At 38.6% G+C, this 26,051-nt stretch overlaps 1 protein-coding gene across 1 annotated transcript in view; it reads left to right on the top strand.

Moving 5' to 3' along the window:
* The first annotated feature begins 317 nt into the window (after nt 1–317).
* TTBK2 (tau tubulin kinase 2) overlaps nt 318–26,051 on the top strand; it is a 177,258-nt gene continuing 151,524 nt past the window's right edge. The window contains exon 1 of the mRNA XM_004751215.3: nt 318–721. The gene's annotated coding sequence lies outside the window, so the exon portion shown is untranslated. The remainder of the gene's footprint in view (nt 722–26,051) is intronic.

Below are 26,051 nucleotides of genomic sequence, written 5' to 3'. Positions count from 1 at the left end.
TGTGCGCCAGCCACTATTCTCAGAAGCTCTACATCTCGACTCTGGACCCGCCGGCAGTTGCGGTTGCGGCTGGAACTACAAGGCCCAGAATTCCTGCGCACATGCGCGCTGCCATTGTGATGTTCCTTTCCCGGTAACTCGCACTCTCAGGCAAACCTGAAGATAGCGGCAATTCTCCGGTGGGGGGCGGAGACGCTCCCTGCCTGACTCTCCGCCCACTTCGTGATAGGCAATGGGATCAGCCAACCGACGTGGAGGGCCCGGGACGCGCTCTCCAATCAGCACCTGTGGCGGAGAGGTGGGCGTGCGTACTGGCAGGGCAGGTGGGCTAGGCTGTGTTGGGTTGCGAAGGGGGAGAATAACGTCGGGTCGGGTCAGCGGGCGCTGCAGTAGTCGCCGCAGCGGCGATGGGAGCGGTGGGGACGAGGTGGCGGCGGCGGCGGCAGGAGGAGGAGCAGGGGCTGGCACAAGAGCAGCGGCTGGGGGTGGCCAGCAGCAGCATTAACAGCAGCCGCCGCCGCCGCCAGTAAACGCGGACGGTACCCGAGGGGACTACCAAGCCGGCCGGCCCACGAAGCCGCGCTCGGGTCCCGCCGCAGTCGGCGGCGGGGGATGGGCAGGCGGCGGCGGTCCCGCTTGCTGAGGGTTGATCCCTGCGGGTCCTGGCCCTGAGCTGGATCCGAGCCCTCCGCCCGAAATCCCTGCGTCCGCCACGGCCCAGGTAGGACACACCCCCCCGAACCCCCAGGGCGCCGCTGGGGTGCCCCGGGCCCCGCCCTCTCCCAGTCTTAACCCCCTCCTTCGGCCGCACCCCTCGCGGAGTGACCGACCCTGGTGCGGAGGGGAAGGGTACGAGACACTCCTCAGTCGCTGCCCACGCCCTGGGCTTGTGCCAGATGTAGTCACTCCACCTCGGAGACCTTCTGCTTCTGCTCCTTTCCCCGAAGGCTTGTGCCCCGTTTCCTGAGAAGCTTTTGGTGTCTTCACTGAACTTGGAGGGTCACGAAGCTTCCACTGTTTCTCTCTCTGTGGGTGACCCACATATTACTTGTATTCGTGCTGCTTCTGGTACCAGGACTGAACACAGCATTCTCCGGATACACGGAGCGCTTCTTTCGCACCCCGCTTCCCCAAATATAATAGAAGGGGTAATGGGACTATGCAGTGTTCCTGTGTAGTAACGGCATGAAGGCCATGACTTTTTGGTACTTAGGGTGCGAAGTAATGACCTGAGGGATTTGCCCGTCATTTGCCTTTACTAAGACGCTGTTGACACTCTGGGATGCTGTGGGAGGGACAAAAGACTCCACACATATGTAATGTCAAATCAGGGAAGAAAATAATCCATTGGGATGCCAGGATACTTTATCGCACAGGGAAGTTAATTTTGTTTCAGCGTGGCAGCGTTAGAGGTAAAAATGACATTGAGTTGTACTTTGCTTTGAATTAAAGTTGATAGGTGGCAGCAATCCCGGTATTAACTCTTCTCATCCTTAGCTGTAGAAATTGTTCTTTCTTTGAACATTAAAGAGGGCAGTTTTCTTATAAGCTGTGTATTATGTAGAGGTGTTCTGGTATTCAGTAGAAACTGAGATTTTGAATGCATGCATGAGGATCACGTTATTATGAATGGGCGCATGTACACACACAGGGAGGATCCACTCAGTGTGTTTTGTTACAGTGTTTGGTTCTGAGCCATTAGTAACAGTTGCATTGGTTTCTAAACACTGATTTGCCAGAATAGACCATAAAGATGTGTTTGCTGTTTTCTTTTGGCTAAATGGTATAGAGTCAACATTCTATTTCCGGGAAAGGGGGGATAGGTGATTGATTGTAAAGTATTTAGGGAGCTGGACGCCATGTATTATTTCTTACAAAGAAGTAGTAATAATGATAAATACTAGTATTAGGAGTAATCTTGAAAAATTAATATTAACTCTATTAATATTAACTCCAGGGACTTCTGTGGCATATTGTAATTTATTCAAATTGAAAAGATACCATAAGGAATCTAATTTAAAAGCTTATGTTTTCCTGTATGATACATTTTTATCAAGGCACTGTAGGGGATGTTTGAGGCATGCTTATGAAGGGAAGTTTCTCTAGCACTTTTCCTTTATGATAGGATGTTAAGAAATGTTTTTTTCCTTTTTCAGTGTTAGACACATAAAGTCTCTAGCTTATTTAATTTAATTTCTAATAGTAAATTCAAACAAACTTGATCTTCAGTAGGGGGCTAAGAATAATATATCTCGCTCATTATCTTGTATTATAGTTAATGCATAATTTAGTGCATACTCTATTGTATTGCATATGACTTCAGATTTTGTGTCTTTTTTGACTTTAAAAAATACTGATTATAAGCATGCCTGGGTAGCTCAGTCGTTAAGCATGCTGAACCTTCGGCTCAGGTCATGAAGATCCAGCCCCGCTGGGCTCCCTGCTCAGTGGGGAACCTGCTTCTACCTCTACCACTCCCCCTACTTTTGTTCCCTCTCTTGCTGTGCCTCTCTCTGTCATATAAATAAATAAAATTTTAAAAAAATTTAAAATATTGATTATCTTAATGCCTCAGGAAATCTTCGTAAGATTAGGCTCATTTGCCTTAGCAAATTGAACTCAATTATGTAGGACTTCAGATATATTTAAATGTAGTGTTAGAAGTAAAGTTTGTGTAATTTAGACAATTTTGAAGGTATTTTACATAAAAAATGCACTAAAATGAGAGAATTAGTGATAGATTGTTGGTTCTTCAATGTGAACAAATATAATGGAGCTTACTTCACCATGACCATGAAATTTAACTTTGGCAGGGGCAGTTAATTCTTTGTTTTATAACTTTAAAAAGTTATATACAGAGATGACAATTTGACTGCCACTCATGAGAGGCTTTGACCTAGAACCACTAAGACACTCTTAGATTCCTAATCCTTAGAAACTCTGTGAGTTAATGTTTTTTGCCTTAAAAAAAAAGGCTGTATATAAGGGAAAATGTTTAGTGACCATTATTGAACTGGTGTGGGCTGAATTGATTCACAAAAGAAAACAACCTTTGAGAATTTATGGAGAATGTAGCTTACTTCTTCTCCACTTAAAAAAAAAAAAGAAAACTCCTATAAAAAAATTATTTAGGGGCACCTGGGTGGCTCAGTTGGTTATGCTTCCCACTTGATTTCAGCTCGGGTCATGATATTCAGGGTTGTGAGATCCAGCTCTGTGTCAGGCTTCACACTGAGCATGGAGACTGCCTAATATTCTCTTTCTCTCGCTCCCTCTGGCCCTCTCCCTCTTGTGCTCTGTCTCCAAATAAATAAATAAATAAATAAATTTATAGATATGTGGCCAGCAGCTTTAGAATTTGAGCATATGAGGTGTCTGACTGGCTCAGTCGGACAAACGTGCAACTCTTGATCTCAGGGTCATGAGGTAGAACCCCACGTTTGGTGTAGAGATTACTTAAATAAAACTTCAAATAAATAAATCCTTTTAAAAAAGTAATTTGAGCATATGTTACTCAAACATATTCTACTCATGTATTCTTTTTTTCTCCTCTTTTTTGAGGTTTTTGAGAAATACTCAAAATATAGCTGGAGGGTTGTCAGTTTACTTGATTAGCAGTATTGCAGGACATCTTCAGTATTTACAAATTTTTGAAACTAAACTTTTTTGTTATCCAGTATATTGTAAAGGATAGTGATGCAAGTGGTATACACCCCCTTCTCCAGGCTTTAGTGGATAGAATCCTTGTGTCAAAAGTGCTTTTATAGCTTTTATTTTCTAAGTACTCAGTGCTTTCAGATTAAATGTCAGACTTCCATATTTGATACAAGAGCCTTTAAGTCTATACAAAAAAGTTGGGGTTTTTAGAGCTGAAGTTTCAGCATATGTACAACACATACAGTATAACCACTCAAAAGTTTCTATCTTCTAGGACATCTAGGTGGCTCACTGGTTAAATGTTAGCCTTTGGCTCGGTTTGTGAGCCCAGGGTTCTGGGATCGAGCCCTTCATTGGGCTCTCTGCTCAGTTGAAGAGTCAGCTTTTCCCCCTTCCTTGGTGCTCTCTCCCACGCTTGCACTCTCTCAAGTAAATAAATAAATCTTTAAAAAATAATATAAAATAATGTATATTAAGAAAATAGCAAATACAAATCCTTAAAAAAGTTTCTATCTTCCTTAACATCTGGTGAGTTTTTTTTTTTAAGATTTTGTTTATTTATTTATTTGACGGACAGAGATCACAAGTAGGCAGAGAGGCAGGCAGAGAGAGAGGAGGAAGCAGGCTCTCTGCCGAGCAGAGAGCCCGATGTGGGGCTCGATCCCAGGACTCTGGGATCATGACCTGAGCCGAAGGCAGAGGCTTTAACCCACTGAGCCACCCAGGCGCCCCAGATCTGGTGAGTTTTGATTGCAGATTTAAAATACAGATTGAGGGACACCTGACTGGCTCAGCTGGTAGAGCATGTGACTCTCAAACTCAGTGTTGTGAGTTTGAACCCCTCGCTGGGTGTAGACATTACTTAAAAAAAAAAAAGTCTTCAAAATACAGATTGAAATTAAATTATTTACATAATGTGAATATTAGTTATGCCAGACAATTTCATCTTTTAAGCACATGATTTTTAAGCAGATTTCTTGATCTATATTTATGTTCTCTGACTATGGTAGACATAATTATTTTTCTCTTTGTGATTATTATTTTATATGTTCTTGATTTTTTTTAAAAGATTTATTTATTTATTTATTTGACAGAGAAAGATGACAAGCAGGCAGAGAGGCAGGCAGAGAAAGAGGGGGAAGCGGGCTCCCTGCTGAGCAGAGAACCTGATGCGGAACTCGATCTCAGGACCCTAAGATCATGACCTGAGCAGAAGGCAGAGGCTTAACCCTCTGAGCCACCCAGGCGCCCAATAAATGATTTTAAAACAAATGAATATAAAGTGTTAATATACATCAAGATGAGATTTTTTTTTGTTGTTTTTAAAGATTTTATTTATTTATTTGACAGAGATCACAAGAGGCAGAGAGGCAGGCAGAGAGAGAGGAGGAAGCAGGCTCCCTGCTGAGCAGAGAGCCCAATGTGGGGCCCCGTCCCAGGACCCTGGGATCATAACCTGAGCCAAAGGCAGAGGCTTAACCCACTGAGCCACCCAGGCGCCCCTCAAGAAGAGATTTTAATGTATTCTCATTTCTACTGTAACATATCATAGGACCTTAGATTACTTAATCTCTTTTCCCTTCAGTTTTGCTATTTTTAATAAGGGAAATTAATATACTTAAAAATAATTACAATGGAGATCATTACAGAGATGTTTCCTGTATTGATATTTTCCTTGTCTTAATGGGAAGATGGTAGATATAATGCTTTGTTTGGTTGATATGGTTACAGAAGATTTTATCCAAGGAATGGTCTTGTTTAATAATTTCATTATAATCTGGACATGTAAGTTAACACTGTACTTCTGTAGTTGTTAGTGTGGTAGTCAGGGAAAAGAGAACTAGGTTGTTGTTTACACTTTTATCCTGTTGTCAGTATTTGTAACCATACTGACTTATAAAGTTTCTTACCTTCTTGAATATATTTAGTGAACCCAGAGAGCTTCCGTGCTCCTTTAAGTGTAATTTACCTCCTGTAAAAGTTTAGAAGGAACATTTGAACGAAGTATAAGTGGTGACTGAATGTTCCTTTCATTTTGCTGTCAGCAAGTAGGGTTATGCAAAAATCTTCATCACTTATTTTTTTTAAGATTTTATTTTTTTATTTAACAGAGATCACAAGTAGACAGAGAGGCAGGCAGAGAGAGAGAGGAGGAAGCAGGCTCCCTGCTGAACAGAAAGCCCGATGTGGGGCTTGATCCCAGGACCCCAGGATCATTACCTGAGCCGAAGGCAGAGGCTTTAACCCACTGTGCCACCCAGGTGCCCCTTGATCAAATTTTTTTTTTTTTTAGTTGCAAATGTTTTTTTAATTATTAATTTGTTTTATTTTTTTTATAAACATATTATGTATTTTTATCCCCAGAGGTACAGGTCTGTGAATTGCCAGGTTTACACACTTCACAGCACTCACCATAGCACATACCCTCCCCAATGTCCACACCCTTCATCACTTTTTAATAACTCTTTTGAGAGAGTCTTGCTAAAACCTGTGGGGTAAAACAAAAACAAAATCACGTGGGGTTTATCCTGTTCTTGACTCTTATTTCTGTTGTTTATGTTGATATTATTAGATGTCTTGAAAAACTTACCTGTTATGTAGTCTCTGATAATTTTTGTAACTCAGCTTGTTTAAAACCAGAATTGAGTTTATTTATTATGTGAAAAATATATTGTTTTGAGTTTTGAGATACATGAGATAGCCACTCTGTACCTAACTATAATCTATAGTTGGAATACAGAATATGTATTCCAAATACTATTTACATAATAGAGCATATTACTTTGAAAGCATCTGATCTTTCACTTTAATAGGGGGTGTTAGGCATATTTATAGTTTTCATAAGATTTAAAAAAATTTAAGACATTTTCTCTTTAGATTTTTTTCTCCCCAAACATGGAATTTTTCTGGGCCCAATAGGTGTATCTAGAAATTAAAATATCTACTTAAAGTGGAGAGAAACTTTATATAACACAGTATGGTTACAGTAACTGACAACAAAGTAAAAGTGTAAACAATCTGTTCTTTCCTTCTGGGACTCCAGTTACATGTATGTTAGGCTTTTTGATTTTAGCACATAGCTAACTGATACTATGTTGGTTTGGTTTCTTTTTCTCTGTATGTTTAATTTTGGGTAGTTTTTTCCTCTATCTTGAAGTTCACTAATTCCTTCTTCTGTGGTAGCTAATCTGGTGTTAACCCTATACAGTGTTGGTTTTTTTGTTTTTTAATCTCAGATATATAGTTCTCATGTCTAGAATTCCTTGTCTATCAATTCTGTCATCTGTGTCTTTTCTGGGCGTGATTTTACTTTTTTTTTTCTTTTTTCTTTTCCTCCTTTCCCCTTTCAGTTCCTTTCCTTTTCTTTCTTCCTTCCCTTCTGCTCCCTTTCCCTCCCTTCCCTCCCTCCCTCCTTCCTTCTTTCCTTCCTTCCTCTCTTTGTCTATCTATCCCTCCCTCCCTTTCTTTCTTTTTTCTTTCTCCCTTTCTTCTTTCTCTGCTTCCTTCTGTTCCTCGTCCCTCCCTCTTTCCTTCCTTTTCCTTAAAGTATAATTGATACACAGTGTTACATTAGTTTCCGGTGTGTACCACATAGTGCTAAGAAAACCTAGAGTTGTACTATGCTCATCACAAATGTAGCTCCCATCTGTTACCATGCAGTGCTATTACAATACGGTTGACTATATTTCCTATGCTTAACCTTTCATCTCCATGAATGATTAATTCCATTACTAGAATCCTGTACCTCTCACTCCCTTCATCCATTTTGCCCATCCCACCACTGCCCTCCCCTGTGGCAACCAGCAGCTTAGCTTGTTCTTTGTTTTTGTGGATCTGATTTTTTTTAATTTGTTTTTTTATTTTTTTAGATTCCACATATAAGTGAAATCATATGGTATTAGCCTTTCTCTGACTTATTTCACTTAGCATAATACTCTCAAGGTCTATCCATGTTGTCACTGTTGACAAGATCTCATTCTTTTTTTTTTTTTTTTTTTTAAAGATTTTATTTATTTATTTGACAGAGAGAAATCACAAGTAGATGGAGAGGCAGGCAGAGAGAGAGAGAAGGAAGCAGGCTCTCCACTGAGCAGAGAGCCCGATGCGGGACTCGATCCCAGGACTCTGAGATCATGACCTGAGCCGAAGGCAGCGGCTTAACCCACTGAGCCACCCAGGCGCCCGACAAGATCTCATTCTTTTATGGATGAGTAATATTCCACATTCCATATTATTCCATCTGTATAAGTTCTTCTTTATTCATTCACCTCTTGTTGGATACTTAGTTTGCTTCCATATCTTGGCTATTGTAGGTAATGCTTCAGTAAACACGGGGTGCACATATCTTTTTGAATTAATGTTTTCATTTTCTTTGGGTAAATACCTACTGGTGGAATTATTGGATCATATGGTATTTCTAGTTTTAGTTTTTTGAGAACTGTCCATACTGTTTTCCACAGTGGCTGTACCAAATTGCATTACACCATTAGTGTTAGAGGATTCCTTTTTTTCCACATCCTTGCTAACACTTGTTATTTCTTATCTTTTTGATGCTAGCCATTCTGATGGGTATAAAGTGATTCCTCATTGTGGTTTTAATTTACATTTCCCTAATAATTAGTGATTTTGAATGTCTTCTCAGGTGTCTGTTGGCCATCTGTATGTATTCTCTGGAAAAATGTCTATTTAGGATCTCTGTCCATTTTTAAATTGGATTATTTGGGTTTTTTTTGCCATTGAGTTTTGTAAGTTCTTTATATACTTTGGATATTAACTCCTTATCAGATACATCATTTGCAAATATCTTCTCCCATTCAGTTGGTTGCCTTTTTGTTTTGTTGATGGTCTCCTTCATTGTGCAAAAGCTTTTTATTTTGGTGTAGTCTCAATAGTTTATTTTTTATTTCCTGTTCCCTTCCTGCAGAGACCTATCTAGAAAAATGTTGCTAAGGCTAATGTCAGAGAGATTACTGCCTGTGTTTTCTTCTAGGAGTTTTATGGTTTCAAGTCTCACAGTTAGGTCTTTAATCCATTTTGAGTTCATTTTTGTATATGGTGTAAGAAACTGGTCCAGTTTCATTCTTTTGCATGTAGCTGTCTAGTTTTCCCTGCACCATGTACTGAGGAGACCATTTTTTCTCCATTGTATAATCTTGCTCTTTTTGTTTTAGATTAATTGACCATAAGTGTGTGGTTTTATTTCTGGGTTCTCTATTTTGTTTCTTTGATCTATGTGTCTGTTTTTGTGCCAATACCATACTGGTTTGATTATTGTAGCTTTGTAATAGATCTTGAAATCTGGGTTTGTAATACCTCCATCTTTGTTTTCCTTTCTCAAGAATGCTTTGACTTGGGTCTGTTTTTATTGACTGATATTTCTCCTTATTTGCATCCCCGGTAATTTGTTTGCGTGCTAGGCATTATGATTTTATGTTATTATGTGCTAGGATTTTTTTTTATTCCTTTAAATCTTTTCAGGGTTTATTTTGGAAGACAGTTAAGTTACTTGAAAATATTTAAGTATCAAAGTATTCTCTTTCAATGCCCTGGATGTTTTTGAAGGTCTTTTTCACTCTGGTGAGTATGCAAACTATTTGCAGCCTTATTTGAGTATCAGAGATTGTGCTGCCTACCCCTCTCCAGTGATTTGAACCTGGCTTTGATCACTTCACTTCCTTCCACACATACACTTATAAACTCAGCCAGAATTTCTCCTTCCACACATACACTTATAAACTCAGCCAGAATTTCAAGGGGAATGATCCGCCTTTTTAGATATCCACAGCTCATTCTTTGTGTTGATCTGTCCTCCCTTCTTGTCCTGTTTTGATTCCCTAGAACTCTGAATTTTGTCTCCTCAACTCAGTGAGACTGCTGGGCTCTGTTTGGGTTCCCCTTTCCTGTGCTGTGTTCTGGAAATTCCCTTTCAAATGGTGAATTGGGGGCAGTTGTAAGGTTTGCCTTATTTATTTCTCTTTTCTCATGGATCCCTGTTCTGTAGTTCCTGTTTTCTGTAGTGTCTAAAATCCATTGTCTTTTTTGTTAGTTGTTGAAGGTAGGAGGGTAAGTCTGATCTCTATTACTTTATTTTTTTATTTTTATTTTTTAAAATATTTTATTTATTTATTTGACAGACAGAGATCACAAGCAGGCAGAGAGGCAGGCAGAGAGAGAGGGGGAAGCAGGCTCCCCGCCGAGCCGAGAGCCCGACGCAGGGCTCAATCCCAGGACCCTGAGATCACGACCTGAGCCGAAGGCAGAGGTCCAACCCACTGAGCCACCCAGGCACCCCTCTATTACTTTATTATACCAGGAACTTCAGTTGTCTGGTGAGAAAATTTAAATCTCAAACAAAGAGGAGTCATATTTCACAGCTATGCTGTCATTAGAAATCTGTGTATTATCTTTATGCCCAAATAAAGTTTCAAAAATATCTTCTACATTCTTTAGACACGTCATGAGTTTTTCTGATGATTAATGCTAGCATTCTTTCCATTGGGATTAAAATTGTAGGTAAAAATAATTTTCCTGGGGCACCTGGTTGGCCTGTTGGTTTACCACCTGACTCTGATTTTGGCTCAGTCATGATTTCAGTCATCTGCTAGATGGTCCTGGGATCAAGCTTAGTGGGAGGTCTGCTTGTCTCTTTTGCCCTCTGCCCCTCCCCCTGCTCATGGGCACTCACACGTGTGTGGTGTCTCTCTCTCAAATAAATAAATAAATAAATCTTTAAAATAATTTTTCTATTTTTCTGTTAGAACAGAATCTAACATAAACTATATATGACACTACTTATAAAAACCACACTTATTTATTTTGTGAATTGTCTAGCTTCCCTGCCAAATAAAATTTTATTACTTCACATATCTAGATAATAGTAGTTCTAACTGGTCTTCCTTTCCTCTTGCTTTGTATCCTCCCCCAGCTCTGAAGTCCTTCAGTGGCTTTCCTTTGCCTACTGAAATAGAATGAGTTCATTTTTCTTCCTGGCCTGATTTTTACAGTCTGAACTTTACCTTTCACACCTATGTATTCTTTCTCTATAGATCAAAACTATTTTAGATTAATCTTAGTCAATTTAGACTAATGCACACATTCATTTTTCCCATGCACTTGTTTGTTGTGTTCATTTCCTCTTCTGTGTCTTTGCTTAGCTGCTCAGTTAGCTTTTGCCTTCAGACAAAACACCCCAAAGTCCAGAGGCTAAAACAAGAGTTTGTTGGATAACTGTTCTTTGGATTGGTGGTTTGAACCCAACTGAGTGGTTCTTTTTTGGTTGTTGTCTGGGCTCACTTTCATGAGGTAGTCCTCTATCTTCATTTTTTTTTTTTTTTCACAGTCTAGATTCTAAAACCAGCAAAAGAGGGCAAGTTCAGTGTTTAAGTACTTTTCAAGTTTCTGGTCATATTTGCTAATATCCCATTGGTCAAAACAAGTCACAGGGCCAAGCCCGGTTTCTAGGATGGAGAAAGAAACTCTACCTCTTGATGGGAGATGAAGCAAGATCACAATGTAAAGAGGTGTGTATACAGGAACGGGAGGAATTTGTGGTTATTTTGCAATCTATGGGACCATTGTAAATCCTATCCACCTCCTCTAAGAAACTTGATTGTCCTAGCCCAGGTAAACCTCCTGCACTTCTGATGTGTCATATGTACTTGGCCCTTATAATTTGATGTTTATTAACTTTTTATATTTTTTGTCTTTTAAGTCCAGAGAATTAATGTCAGTTTCTGTTTTTGTATTATGTGTTCTATTTCAAAGAATAATTTGGAAATAATTGTTTACATTTTCTTTCCCTGATCGTAAACTCGTTGAGGGTAAAACCTCCATTATACTTCTATCTACTCTTCTGTGTATTAGTAGCAATTTATTGAATGTATGTTGTATTTTCAAATCAGCTCTCAGTTATTTGCTGGAGGATGACTTAATTTCAGTCAGCTGTATAGGAGGTGAGAGAAGTTTCATTCATTCTTCCAGTAATTAAACATTTATTAGAAAGATTGTTCTGTAGTTGGTATTATACTAGGTACTAAGTACAAAAATGAGAAGAAATCTGCTTTTGACCTCAAGAAATTTATAATCTATTAGGAAGACATTTAAATTATGTATATGTTTCTAGGCTTGTTTCTTTATTGTGAACCTCGATTTCTGCCCAATGCCCAACTCATAGGTTAACTGGCTTTTCACCTTTGTGTAGATGGAACAGTCTCTTGCTGAGCTGTCACACTGCTAGATATTCTGTTTCTGGTTATCCTTGCCTCTGGTTCATATGCCTCTGGTTCAATATGTCTTATTATAAGACATATCAGTTACAGACTACATAAAACTTAATTGGGCAGTTTAACAAATAATTATAAATAGTTAAGAAATAGAATATTACCCTCATCTCAGAAACCCCTTCCTTATCTTATCCCTCTTTACCCCAAAGGAATCTATTCTTGTGATTTCTGTGAAAAGTCATGTCCTTGGTTTTCTTTATAGACTTACTACCTGTATTTGCATCCCTATTTATATAATTTGGTTTTACTTATTTTTGGAATTCATATAAAAGGACTTATATTGTATGTATATGTCTGTCTTGCTTGATTTTTTTCAATGTTGTATGTGAGATGTGTTCTTATAGTTCAGTGTTGAAGTAGTTTCTTCATTTTCATTTTAATAGTTTTTGTAGTAGGTAGAAAATAGTCCCTCAAAGATATTCATGCTCTAATCCCTGTAGACTGTGAGTGTGTTACCTTATATGATGAAAGGGCCTTCATGGTTGTATTAAGTTAAGGCTTTTTAGGTGGGAAGATTATCCCTGATTATTCAGATTGGTTCACTGTAGTCACAAGGGACCTGTAAGAGGGAGGCATAAATAAAGACCGGCGATGATGGAAGCAAAGGTCAGAGAGAGAGATTTGAAGATGGTACACTACTAGCTCAGAACATGGAGGATGGGTCCATGAGCCAAAGAATCCAGGAAGCTTCTAAAACTGGAAAAGGGATTCTATCTCATAGACTCCAGAATTTTATCCCCATTAGAAGCCTAGACTTTGGATCTCTAGAACTGTAAGATTTTAAATTTGTGTTGTTTTGCCACTAATTTTGTGATAATTTGCTACAATAGTAGTAGGATACAACACTTTTTTTTTTTAAGATTTTATTTATTTATTTGACAGATGGAGATTACAAATAGGCAAAGAGGTAAGCAGAGAGAGGGGGAAGCAGACTCTCTGCAGAGCAGAGAGCCCGATGCGGGGCTCCATCCCAGGACCCTGGGGTCATGACCTGAGCTGAAGGCAGAGGCTTTAACCCACTGAGCCACCCAGGTGCCCCTACTTTTTTTTTTTTTAACCTCTGTGAATATACTGCGCTTTTTTCATTCTTTTCTTGCTGAACATTTGGGTTGTTTTTAGCTTTGGTGTTTATGGATGGTATGGCTATGAACATATTTTTGTATGTTTCCTGGTACACATGAGAAAAGTGTTTTTAGGATATATACCTGGGAAAAGAGTTGTTGGGTTGTGGGGTAAGCATATTTTCAGCTTTATATAACAGAACTATTTTCCAAAGTGCATTGCTACCAGCAGTGTGTGAGTCTTTACATTTTTATTTTTAAATAATTTATCCTTTGATAGTCACTATGATAATGCTTCCTTCCTTCATGTGGGCGGGTTCTCAAAATTTGCTTCAAGTCAAGACACATTTAGGAACTAATTTATACTGTTTCCAATCTGGAAATAGTAGGTGTCATTGGTTTATTTTTATTCCCTTTTTGATCAGCTAATTTTTCTATTAACTTTAAAAGCAAAACTGTAACAGTGCAAATGCTGTAATTTAATTTGTAATCACAGTTGTAGAGTAGTAATTTTCTCTTGCTGATAAATTTTTGTTTAGATTTTGATAAGTAGTAGTTGTATAATAGGTTTAAATTCAAGACCTCCATGCAAACATAATTTCTTTTCATCAGCATGCAAGCTGTATAGGGTCTGTTTTGGGCAGTAGTATGTCTGTGGATATGACAATTTCTCTTTCTTTTGGCTAAGAAGCATACAGTATGATTTACTAGGTAATGACAGCCATTTATTGAGCATACTTATGTGCTAGGCAGATAAATAAACACTTTACATATATCAAATATTATCACTTTTAATCCTTAGATAGACACCATTATTATCTTTTTCTTATAGATGAGGAAATTGAGGCCCAGAAAAGTTAAGTAATGGGCCTTAGATTACACAGCCAGGATCTGAATCTAGGTAGTCTGGTCTTAATGTCTATTTTATGAGAAGTCCCTGGGGTTAGAAGGCAATAAACACACAGCAGTATTATGTTATTTTCTCTTATAGGGAGTTCTCTTTTTTAGGTGTGGTTTGGTTTGGCTTATGCTTATGGAATTCTTACACAATTTTTTTATCCATTTGCCATTGTGCCTCTTAACATTCTTATTTTCAAAGATTTTATTTATGTATTTATTTGACAGAGAGAGAGAGAGAGATCACAAGTAGGCAGAGAGGCAGGCAGAGAGAAGGGGAAACAGGCTCCCCACTGAGCAGAGAGCCCAACGCAGGGCTTGATCCCAGGACTCTGAGATCATGACTGGAGCCAAGGCAGAGGCTTAACCCTCTGAGCCACTCAGGTGCCCCAAATATCATTCTTATTTTCATTTTCCTTTTTTTCCTCCTTTTCCTCTCATCTTTGTTATATTTGTGTATGTGAATCTATATGCCTTTTAAATTATAGCTTGATATCTCATTTTCAGCTCATCATTTAACTTTACCAAATATCTATTGATGAACTGCAAAGTTAATCTTTTTTTGATTATGGCAGAGGATATGTGATTATGATATGGTCTTCATCGTCAAGGGATTTATAGTCGTGGGGATTGTCAGTGTTATTTGTTGGCTACTTGCTTCTCAATCTTTTTCTATCTAGTAAATGTTTCAGTGTTTACCACATGTTATTTGGCAAATTGAATCTCCATTTACTATGTTTTGTCCATATTTTCATAATCTTTGGGTCTGTTTTGACAACACCTCCACATTTAGAATTATTGTCTGAATTTATCAGTATGCTATTTACTCTGTATTTTAGGTCAATAAGGATATTGTCAAGGAGGAATTTATTTAATTTTTTTTCTTGCAGTATCTAGTTTTTTTGTATCAAGATTATTTTTAACTTATTAGCATTACTGAAAAAATGAATTCCAATTATTTGACAGCATTGATACTGCAGTCAAATTACATTAATTTTTTTTAAGATATAATCAGTGATGTAGAATCAAAGAGAACCTGTGTACAACTCATGTACAACTTTGAGAAACTATTATCCCATGCCATTGAAGTCTAGTTTATAGGTTGTATATTGCAGCATAACAAATTACCCAAAATTTAGTGTTTTAGAACAACAACATTTATTATCTCACAGTGTATGTAAGTCAAGATTTTGGTTTGTAACTCGGCTAGGTACTCTGTTTTAGGGTCAATCACAGGCTGCAATCAAGGTAGGCTGTAGTTGTCACATGGTTCAGCTGGAAAAGGATCTGTTTACAAGCTGAGTCTGATGATATGATTCAGTTCATTATGAGTGGCTGGACCAAGGACCTCAGTTCTCTGCTAGCTGTTGGTACCTATTATAAGTGGAATTACTTAATTCTGTTAGCAGAATTGTAATCCTTGCCATATGAACCTTTCCTGGGGGCAGCATGGCAGCTTGTTTTATCAGAGTAAGCAAATGGGAAGAGCCAAAGAGAGAGAATGTCAGCAAGATAGGCATTGCAGTCTTTTATAATACATCTGGGAAGTGACTTCCCTTCATGTTTGCTGTATTCTGTTCATTAGAGGCAAACTGCTAGATTCACATATACTCGGGGGTAGGGGTGATAGAAAGCATCAGATGGGGTATCATTGAGAGCCATTTTAGAAGTAGTATAGTATGCCTTGGTGGCTTATGGGATTCTGGGCTTTTCCCCTAGGGTTCACTTCCCAGTTGGAACAGGTGTATTCTTAGATTTATTTCAGTGTTCTGTGAAGGACTCCATTATAGGTTACTGCTTTGTTCCTGGCAATTCAGAATGAGACAGTGAAAATTATTTGGCTTTTGTAGTTATATCTGAAGGGTACCTGGTAGTATTTAAAAAATTTTTATTGTGGTAAAATACATATAAGATTTACCATTTTAACCATTTTTAAGTGGACAGTTCAGTGGCATTAAGAACATTAACATCGTTGTGCATATATCACCACCTGAACTTTTTCATTTTTCTGAAATGAAATTCTATATACAGTAAACAATGAATCTCTGTTATCCTGTCCTTGCAGCTCCTGACAACCACCAGACAGAAACTACTTTTCTGTCTCTATGAATTTGGCTAGTCTAGGTCCCTGTTATAAATGGAATCATATATTTGACCTTTTGTGACTGGCTTATTTCATTTAGCATAATGTCTTCAAGGTTCATTCATCTTTGATGTGTTTGAGAATTTCCTTCCTTTTAAGATTGAATAATGTGGCATTGTATGTACGTACTACATTTTGTTTATCTATTCATCTGTCACTTGGGATCGACACTTGTTTCCTTCCATCTCTCTGCTATTGTGAATAACGCTGCTATGGACATTGGTGTACAAATATTTTTCTTTTTCTTAAGATTTTATTTTGTTGACAGAGATCACAAGTAGGCAGAGAGGCAGGCGGCGGTGGGGGGGGGAGGCAGGCTCCCTGCTGAGCAGACAGCCTGATGCGGGGCTCCATCCCAGGACCCTGGGATTGTGACCCGAGCAGAAGGCAGAGGCTTTAACTCACTGAGCCACCTAGGCGCCCCAGTGTACAAATATGTTTTTGACTCCTTACTTTGAATTCTTTTGGATAATACTCAGAAGTGGCATTGCTTGAGCATATTTTAATTCTATGTTTTAGTTTTGGGGCAACCTCCAATACTGTTTCCTGTAGTAGTTACACCATTTTACATTAATATCAGCAATGCACCAATTTCCAGTTTCTCTTCTTTGCCAGCAGTTATTGTGTGTGTGTGTGTGTGTGTGTTTATAATTCTCATTCTAATACACATAAAGTAGTTAGTGGTTTGATTTGTAGTTCCCTAATAATTAATGATGTTGAGCATCTTTTCTTTTTTTTTTTTTAAACTTATACAGCACTTTAATAATCTCAGTAAATAATAACAATGTCATTGCTTTACACTTGCATACATATTTTTTTATGCTTTTTTAAAATTTTTTATAAACATATATTTTTATCCCCAGGGGTACAGGTCTGTGAATCACCAGGTTTACACACTTCACAGCACTCACCAAAGCACATACCCTCCCCAATGTCCATAATACCACCCCCTTCTCCCAAACCCCCTCCTCCCAGCAACCCTCAGTTTGTTTTGTGAGATTAAGAGTCACTTATGGTTTGTCTCCCTCCCAATCCCATCTTGTTTCATTTATTCTTCTCGTACCCACTTAAGCCCCCATGTTGCATCACCACTTCCTCATATCAGGGAGATCATATGATAGTTGTCTTTCTCTGCTTGACTTATTTCGCTAAGCATGATACACTCTAGTTCCATCCATGTTGTCGCAAATGGCAAGATTTCATTTCTTTTGATGGCTGCATAGTATTCCATTGTGTATATATACCACATCTTCTTGATCCATTCATCTGTTGATGGACATCTAGGTTCTTTCCATAGTTTGGCTATTGTGGACATTGCCGCTATAAACATGCCCCTTTGGATCACTACGTTTGTATCTTTAGGGTAAATACCCAATAGTGCAATTGCTGGGTCATAGGGCAGTTCTATTTTCAACATTTTGAGGAACCTCCATGCTGTTTTCCAGAGTGGCTGCACCAGCTTGCATTCCCACCAACAGTGGAGGAGGGTTCCCCTTTCTCTGCATCCTTGCCAGCATCTGTCAATTCCTGACTTGTTGATTTTAGCCATTCTGACTGGTGTGAGGTGATATCTCATTGTGGTTTTGATTTGTATTTCCCTGATGCCGAGTGATATGGAGCACTTTTTCATGTGTCTGTTGGCCACCTGGATGTCTTCTTTGCAGAAATGTCTGTTCATGTCCTCTGCCCATTTCTTGATTGGATTATTTGTTCTTTGGGTGTTGAGTTTGCTAAGTTCTTTATAGATTCTGGACACTAGTCCTTTATCTGATATGTCGTTTGCAAATATCTTCTCCCATTCTGTCAGTTGTCTTTTGATTTTGTTAACTGTTTCCTTTGCTGTGCAAAAGCTTTTGATCTTGATGAAATCCCAATAGTTCATTTTTGCCCTTGCTTCCCTTGCCTTTGGCGTTGTTCCTAGGAAGATGTTGCTGCGGCTGAGGTCGAAGAGGTTGCTGCCTGTGTTCTCCTCAAGAATTTTGATGGATTCCTTTCGCACATTGAGGTCCTTAATCCATTTTGAGTCTATTTTTGTGTGTGGTGTAAGGAAATGGTCCAATTTCATTTTTCTGCATGTGGCTGTCCGATTTTCCCAGCACCATTTATTGAAGAGGCTGTCTTTTTTCCATTGGACATTCTTTCTTGCTTTGTCGAAGATTAGTTGACCATAGAGTTGAGGGTCTATTTCTGGGCTCTCTATTCTGTTCCATTGATCTATGTGTCTGTTTTTGTGCCAGTACCATGCTGTCTTGATGATGACAGCTTTGTAATAGAGCTTGAAGTCCGGAATTGTGATGCCACCAACGTTGGCTTTCTTTTTCAATATCCCTTTGGCTATTCGAGGTCTTTTCTGGTTCCATATAAATTTTAGAATTATTTGTTCCATTTCTTTGAAAAAGATGGATGGTTCTTTGATAGGAATTGCATTAAATGTGTAGATTGCTTTAGGTAGCATAGACATTTTCACAATATTTATTCTTCCAATCTAGGAGCATGGAACATTTTTCCATTTCTTTGTGTCTTCCTCAATTTCTTTCATGAGTACTTTATAGTTTTCTGAGTATAGATTCTGTGTCTCTTTGGTTAGGTTTATTCCTAGGTATCTTATGGTTTTGGGTGCAATTGTAAATGGGATGGACTCCTTAATTTCTCTTTCTTCTGTCTTGCTGTTGGTGTAGAGAAATGCAACTGATTTCTGTGCATTGATTTTATATCCTGACACTTTACTGAATTCCTGTATAAGTTCTAGCAGTTTTGGAGTGGAGTCTTTTGGGTTTTCCACATATAGTATCATATCATCTGCGAAGAGTGATAATTTGACTTCTTCTTTGCCGATTTGGATGCCTTTAATTTCCTTTTGTTGTCTGATTGCTGAGGCTAGCACCTCTAGTACTATGTTGAATAGCAGTGGTGATAATGGACATCCCTGCCGTGTTCCTGACCTTAGCGGAAAAGCTTTCAGTTTTTCTCCATTGAGAATGATATTTGCGGTGGGTTTTTCATAGATGGCTTTGATGATATTGAGGTATGTGCCCTCTATCCCTACACTTTGAAGAGTTTTGATCAAGAAGGGATGCTGTACTTTGTCAAATGCTTTTTCAGCATCTATTGAGAGTATCATGTGGTTCTTGTTCTTTCTTTTATTGATGTGTTGTATCACATTGACTGATTTGCGGATGTTGAACCAACCTTGCAGCCCTGGAATAAATCCCACTTGGTCATGGTGAATAATCTTTTTAATGTACTGTTGAATCCTATTGGCTAGTATTTTGTTGAGTATTTTCGCATCTGTGTTCATCAAGGATATCGGTCTATAGCTCTCTTTTTTGGTGGGATCCTTGTCTGGTTTTGGGATCAAGGTGATGCTGGCCTCATAAAATGAGTTTGGAAGTTTTCCTTCCATTTCTATTTTTTGGAACAGTTTCAGGAGAATAGGAATTAGTTCTTCTTTAAATGTTTGGTAGAATTCCCCCGGGAAGCCGTCTGGCCCTGGGCTTTTGTTTGTTTGGAGATTTTTAATGACTGTTTCAATCTCCTTACTGGTTATGGGTCTGTTCAGGCTTTCTATTTCTTCCTGGTTCAGTTGTGGTAGTTTATATGTTTCTAGGAATGCATCCATTTCTTCCAGATTGTCAAATTTATTGGCGTAGAGTTGCTCATAGTATGTTCTTATAATAGTTTGTATTTCTTTGGTGTTAGTTGTGATCTCTCCTCTTTCATTCATGATTTTATTTATTTGGGTCCTTTCTCTTTTCTTTTTGATAAGTCGGGCCAGGGGTTTATCAATTTTATTAATTCTTTCAAAGAACCAGCTCCTAGTTTCGTTGATTTGTTCTATTGTTTTTTTTGGTTTCTATTTCATTGATTTCTGCTCTGATCTTTATGATTTCTCTTCTCCTGCTGGGCTTAGGGTTTCTTTCTTGTTCTTTCTCCAGCTCCTTTAGGTGTAGGGTTAGGTTGTGTACCTGAGACCTTTCTTGTTTCTTGAGAAAGGCTTGTACCACTATATATTTTCTTCTCAGGACTGCCTTTGTTGTGTCCCACAGATTTTGAACCGTTGTATTTTCATTATCATTTGTTTCCATGATTTTTTTCAATTCTTCTTTAATTTCCTGGTTGACCCATTCATTCTTTAGAAGGATGCTGTTTAGTCTCCATGTATTTGGATTCTTTTCAAACTTCCTTTTGTGGTTGAGTTCTAGCTTTAGAGCATTGTGGTCTGAAAATATGCAGGGAATGATCCCAATCTTTTGATACCGGTTGAGTCCTGATTTAGGACCGAGGATGTGATCTATTCTGGAGAATGTTCCATGTGCACTAGAGAAGAATGTGTATTCTGTTGCTTTGGGATGAAATGTTCTGAATATATCTGTGATGTCCATCTGGTCCAGTGTGTCGTTTAAGGCCTTTATTTCCTTGCTGATCTTTTGCTTGGATGATCTGTCCATTTCAGTGAGGGGAGTGTTAAAGTCCCCTACTATTATTGTATGATTGTTGATGTGTTTCTTTGATTTTGTTATTAATTGGTTTATATAGTTAACTGCTCCCACGTTGGGGGCATAGATATTTAAAATTGTTAGATCTTCTTGTTGGACAGACCCTTTGAGTATGATATAGTGTCCTTCCTCATCTCTTATTATAGTTTTTGGCTTAAAATCTAATTGATCTGATATAAGGATTGCCACTCCTGCTTTCTTCTGATGTCCATTAGCATGGTAAATTCTTTTCCACCCCCTCACTTTAAATCTGGAGGTGTCTTCGGGCTTAAAATGAGTTTCTTGGAGGCAACATATAGATGGATTTTGTTTTTTTATCCATTCTGATATCCTGTGTCTTTTGACAGGGGCATTTAGCCCATTAACATTCAAGGTAACTATTGAGAGATATGAATTTAGGGCCATTGTATTGCCTGTAAGGTGACTGTTACTGTATATGGTCTCTGTTCCTTTCTGATCTACCACTTGTAGGCTCTCTCTTTGCTTAGAGGACCCCTTTCAAGATTTCCTGTAGAGCTGGTTTGGTGTTTGCAAATTCTTTCAGTTGTTGTTTGTCCTGGAAGCTTTTAATCTCTCCTTCTATTTTCAATGATAGCCTAGCTGGATATAGTATTCTTGGCTGCATGTTTTTCTCGTTTAGTGCTCTGAAAATATCATGCCAGCTCTTTCTGGCCTGCCAGGTCTCTGTGGATAAGTCAGCTGCCAATCTAATATTTTTACCATTGTATGTTACAGACTTCTTTTCCCGGGCTGCTTTCAGGATTTTCTCTTTGTCACTGAGACTTGTAAATTTTACTATTAGGTGACGGGGTGTGGGCCTATTCTTATTGATTTTGAGGGGCGTTCTCTGAACCTCCTGAATTTTGATGCTCGTTCCCTTTGCCATATTGGGGAAATTCTCCCCAATAATTCTCTCCAGTATACCTTCTGCTCCCCTCTCTCTTTCTTCTTTTTCTGGAATCCCAATTATTCTAATGTTGTTTCGTCTTATGGTGTCACTTATCTCTCGAATTCTCCCCTCGTGGTCCAGTAGCTGTCCCTCTTTTGCTCAGCTTCTTTATTCTCTGTCATTTGGTCTTCTATATCACTAATTCTTTCTTCTGCCTCATTTATCCTAGCAGTGAGAGCCTCCATTTTTGATTGCACCTCATTAATAGCTTTTTTGATTTCAACTTGGTTAGATTTTAGTTCTTTTATTTCTCCAGAAAGGGCTTTTATATCTCTCGAGAGGGTTTCTCTCATATCTTCCATGCCTTTTTCGAGCCCGGCTAGAACCTTTAGAATTGTCATTCTGAACTCTAGATCTGACATATTACCAATGTCTGTATTGATTAGGTCCCTAGCCTTCGGTACTGCCTCTTGTTCTTTTTTTTGTGTTGAATTTTTCCGTCTTGTCATTTTGTCCAGATAAGAGTATATGAAGGGGCAAGTAAAATACTAAAATGGTGGCAACAACCCCAGGAAAATACGCTTTAACCAAATTAGAAGAGATCCAAAATTGTGAGGGGGGAAAAAGGGGATAAAAAGAGGTTCAAAAAGGAAGAAAGAAAGAAAAAGAAAAAAAAAAAAAAAAAAAGAATTAAAAAAAGAATTAAAAAAAAAGAAAACACCTAAGAAAAATGTAAAAAAGAAAAAATATATATATTAGATAAACTAGTAAAAAATCGTTAAAAAAGAAAAAGGTAACAGTTTAAAAAAAAATTTTACCTGAAGGTGAGAAAAAAAACAAAAAATGAAAAAGAAAAAAATTAAATTAACTGCAAGACTAAAAAAAATCACAGGGAAAAAGCCATGAGTTCCGTGCTTTGCTTTCTCCTCCTCTGGAATTCTGCTGCTCTCCTTGGTATTGAAACCGCACTCCTTGGTAGGTGAACTTGGTCTTGGCTGGATTTCTTGTTGATCTTCTGGTGGAGGGGCCTGTTGTAGTGATTCTCAAGTGTCTGCCCCAGGCGGAATTACACCTCCCTTACCAGGGGCCGGGGTGAGTAATCCGCTCAGGTTTGCTTTCAGGAGCTTTTGTTCCCTGAGCGCTTTCCGTAGAGTTCCGGAGGTCGGGAATACAAATGGCGGCCTCCTGGTCTCCGGCCCAGAGGAGCCGAGAGCCCAGGGCCGCAATCCTCAGTGCGCCCTCAGAGAACAGCGCCCAGTCACTCCCGTGTGCCTGACCTCCAGCCGTGCTCTGAGCTCACTTTTAAAAGTCCTGATTTTGTGCGCCGTTGCTCCACCGCTTGCCGGGAGCCGGCCCCTCCCCCCGGGTTCTATCTTCCCGTCGCTTTGGATTCACTTCGCAGGTCCTACCTTTCAGAAAGTGGTTGTTTTTCTGTTTCCAGAATTGCTGTTCTTTTTCTCTTCGATCTGCTGATGGATTTTCAGGTGTTTGCAATCTTTAGATAAGCTATCTAGCTGATCTCCGGCTAGCTGAAGTAGTCTCAGCCTGCTACTTCTCCGCCATCTTGACTCCTCCCGCTGTTGAGCATCTTTTTATGTGCTTATGGACCATTTGCATATTTTCTTTGGAAAAATGTCTATTCAAGATGTTTGCCTGTTTATTTATTTATTTATTTATATAAGTAGGCTCCATGCTCAGTGTGGAGGCCAACACAGGGCTAGAACTCATGACCCTGAGATGATGACTTAATGTGAGATCAAGAGTCAGAGGCTTAACTGACTGAGCCACCCAGGTGTCCCCACAACCCCGTTTGCCCATTTTAAGATAATGTTGTTTGTTATTTTGTTGTTGAATTGTAGCTCTTTATACGCTCTAGATATTAACCCTTAATGAGATATGATTTAGAGGTATTTTCTCCCATTCCATGCCCTTTCATTCTGTTGATAGTGTCCTTTGATCCACAAAAGTTTTTAGTTTTTATAAAGTCCAATTTATCTGTTGTTGTTTTTTTTCTTCTGTTTTGGTGTTTCATCCAAGAAATCATTGCCAATTCAATGTCATGAAGCTTTTTACTTACGTAGTCTTCTAAAAGTTTTGTAGTTTAGTCTTGCACTTAGGTCTTTGGTCCCTTTTCAGTAAATTTTTCTATCTGGTATAAAGTGAAGATCCAGATTCATTCTTTTGCATGTGAATATCTTGCTTCCCAACAGCATTTGTTAAAAAGGTTGTCCTTTCCCCTTGGAATGGGTTTTGGTACCCTTGTCGAAAATCATTTGACCATATATGTAAGGGTTGAAAATTTTAACTTTTAAAAATGATGTTTTTCTTCTTATTGTAAAGCTACATACTTGCTATTATAAAGTCACAGGAATCTTCTCCAAGAAATTAATTCTTTTATGTAGACATGTATTTGTTAATATGTTAATAGTTGGTAAACATCACTCAGGTTTTTTCTGTATTGTAATTAATGTGCACACATTTTTTTTTTTTAAAGACTTTATTCAGGAGGGAGGGAGAGCAAGTGAGCAAGCACAAGGGGAAGAGCAGAGGGAGAGGGACTCCATGCTGACCGTGGAACCTGACATGGGGCTTGATTTCAGGACCCTGAGATCATGGATCTGAACTTAACCCAAGAGCCAGATGCTTAACTGACTGAGCCACCCAGTCACCTCAGTGTGCACACTTTCTAAAATACAAATGGGATCATACATATATGCTGTTTCATAGCTTTCACTTAAAACATGAACTTTTCATGTTTAAATGTCTTACAAGTTGTTTTTTAAAATTTTTTACTTTTTATGTTTTTAGAGAGAAAAAGCATGCAAGTGAGGGTGAGCAGAGAGCAAGAGGGAAAGAATCTTCCATGCCCAGTATTTAGCTCAATGTGAAGCTCTATCTGATGATCCTAAGATTATGACCTGAGCCCAAATCAAGAGTGGGATGCTTAATTGACAGGGCCACCCAGATGCCCCTTACATTTATTTTTTATTTTTAATCAGTTTATGCATATAAAATTGAATGATTCTCTACACTTAATTCTAGAAAAGAACAGTTTTCTGAACAGTTTTCTGTCCTCCCACCCTGCCCTGTTTCGAACTCTGCAGAAATACTCATTTGAACTTTTTCCTGATTCTTCCAGTGTTTAGCTCCATATCTCCAACTAGTAAGCCATTTTGCTGCTGCTTAATTTTTAACTTTTTAAGTCATAATTTGTTGGCTTTCCACTATGGAAGATGAGGGTTTAGTGTTTTCACTACTTACCGCATTCCTACCATAGATGCTATTTTTCTAGAAATATTGTATCTTAATTTTGGTTATGACAGTATTCAGACTTTTAAGTTTTCTTCTCCTTCTTTTAAGATTTTATTTATTTATTTATTTGACAGAGAGAGAGAGAGAGATGGAAAGAGAGGGAACACAAGCAGGGGAATGGGAGAGGGAGAAGTTGGCTTCCTGCTGAGCAGGGAACCCCAGTGCATGCAGGGCTCAATCCCAGAGCCCTGGGATCATGACCTGAGCTGAAAGCAGACACTTAATGACTGAGCCACCCAGGTGCCCCAGACTTCAAGTTTTCTTGACTCTGTGAATGCTTTGACATGTAGGTGAAATTTACTATTTATATAGATAGAGATAAGAGTGGTGAGTGTCTTTTCTGTCCTATATTATTTTTTGTTTTTCCTGGAGCTAATGATTTTTTTCATTTGTTTGTGTGTTTGGTTGGTTAGTTCCCTAATCACTAACTAATTCAATCCCAAACTTTCCACCAGCTGTACAGGTCTCCTCTTAATATATTTCAGTTCATGTAGGTATTCTTTCAATAGCATCATCTTTGAGAAGTCTTTTCTAGAGCCATTCATGTCCTACAGGCTAGTGACTGTTTAGTATTAGTATATTAGTATATTAGTATTAGTATTAGTATTAGTATATTTAGTATATTTAGTATATTTAGTATTCCCACAGTTTTTGGCAGTTTTGGCAGAGTCTTCATCAAATGTTTATTGAAAGAGTGATTGGGGACGTCTGGGTGCCTCAGTTGGTTAGGCATCTGCCTTCGGCTCAGGTCTAGCCCACATCCAGCTCCCTACTTAGCAGGGAGCCTGCTTCTCCCTCTCCCTCTGTCTGATGCTTCTCCTACTTGTGCTCTCTCTCTCTCTGTCAAATAAATAAATCTTTTTTATTGAAAAAAAGAATTGTAGAAGTTCAGATTGTAGAATTTAAAAAGATGTTTATTCATCCAGGCAAGAGAAATAAAAGCAAAAACCAATGACAAAACAAAAAGTCTCAGCACAGCCAAGGAAACAATCAACAAAACTAAAACTGAATAGGAGAAAGTATTTGCAAATGGCTTATCTGATAAAGGATTTAAGTATCTAAAATATATAAAGAACTGATATAATGTAACACCCCAAAAACAATAACCCAATTAAAAAATGGAGAGAAGGGCGCCTGAGTGGTGGCTCAGTGGGTTAAGCCGCTGCCTTCAGCTCGGGTCATGATCTCGGGGTCCTGGGATCGAGTCCCGCATTGGGCTCTCTGCTCAGCAGGGAGCCTGCTTCCTCCTCTCTCTCTGCCTGCCTCTCTGCCTACTTGTGATCTCTGTCAAATAAATAAATAAAATCTTAAAAA

Source organism: Mustela putorius, unplaced genomic scaffold (assembly GCF_011764305.1).
Source record: "Mustela putorius furo isolate JIRA1106 unplaced genomic scaffold, ASM1176430v1.1 tig00003898_pilon_pilon_pilon, whole genome shotgun sequence".
Taxonomy (NCBI): Eukaryota; Metazoa; Chordata; class Mammalia; order Carnivora; family Mustelidae; genus Mustela; species Mustela putorius.
This window is presented reverse-complemented; position numbering and strand designations above follow the sequence as displayed.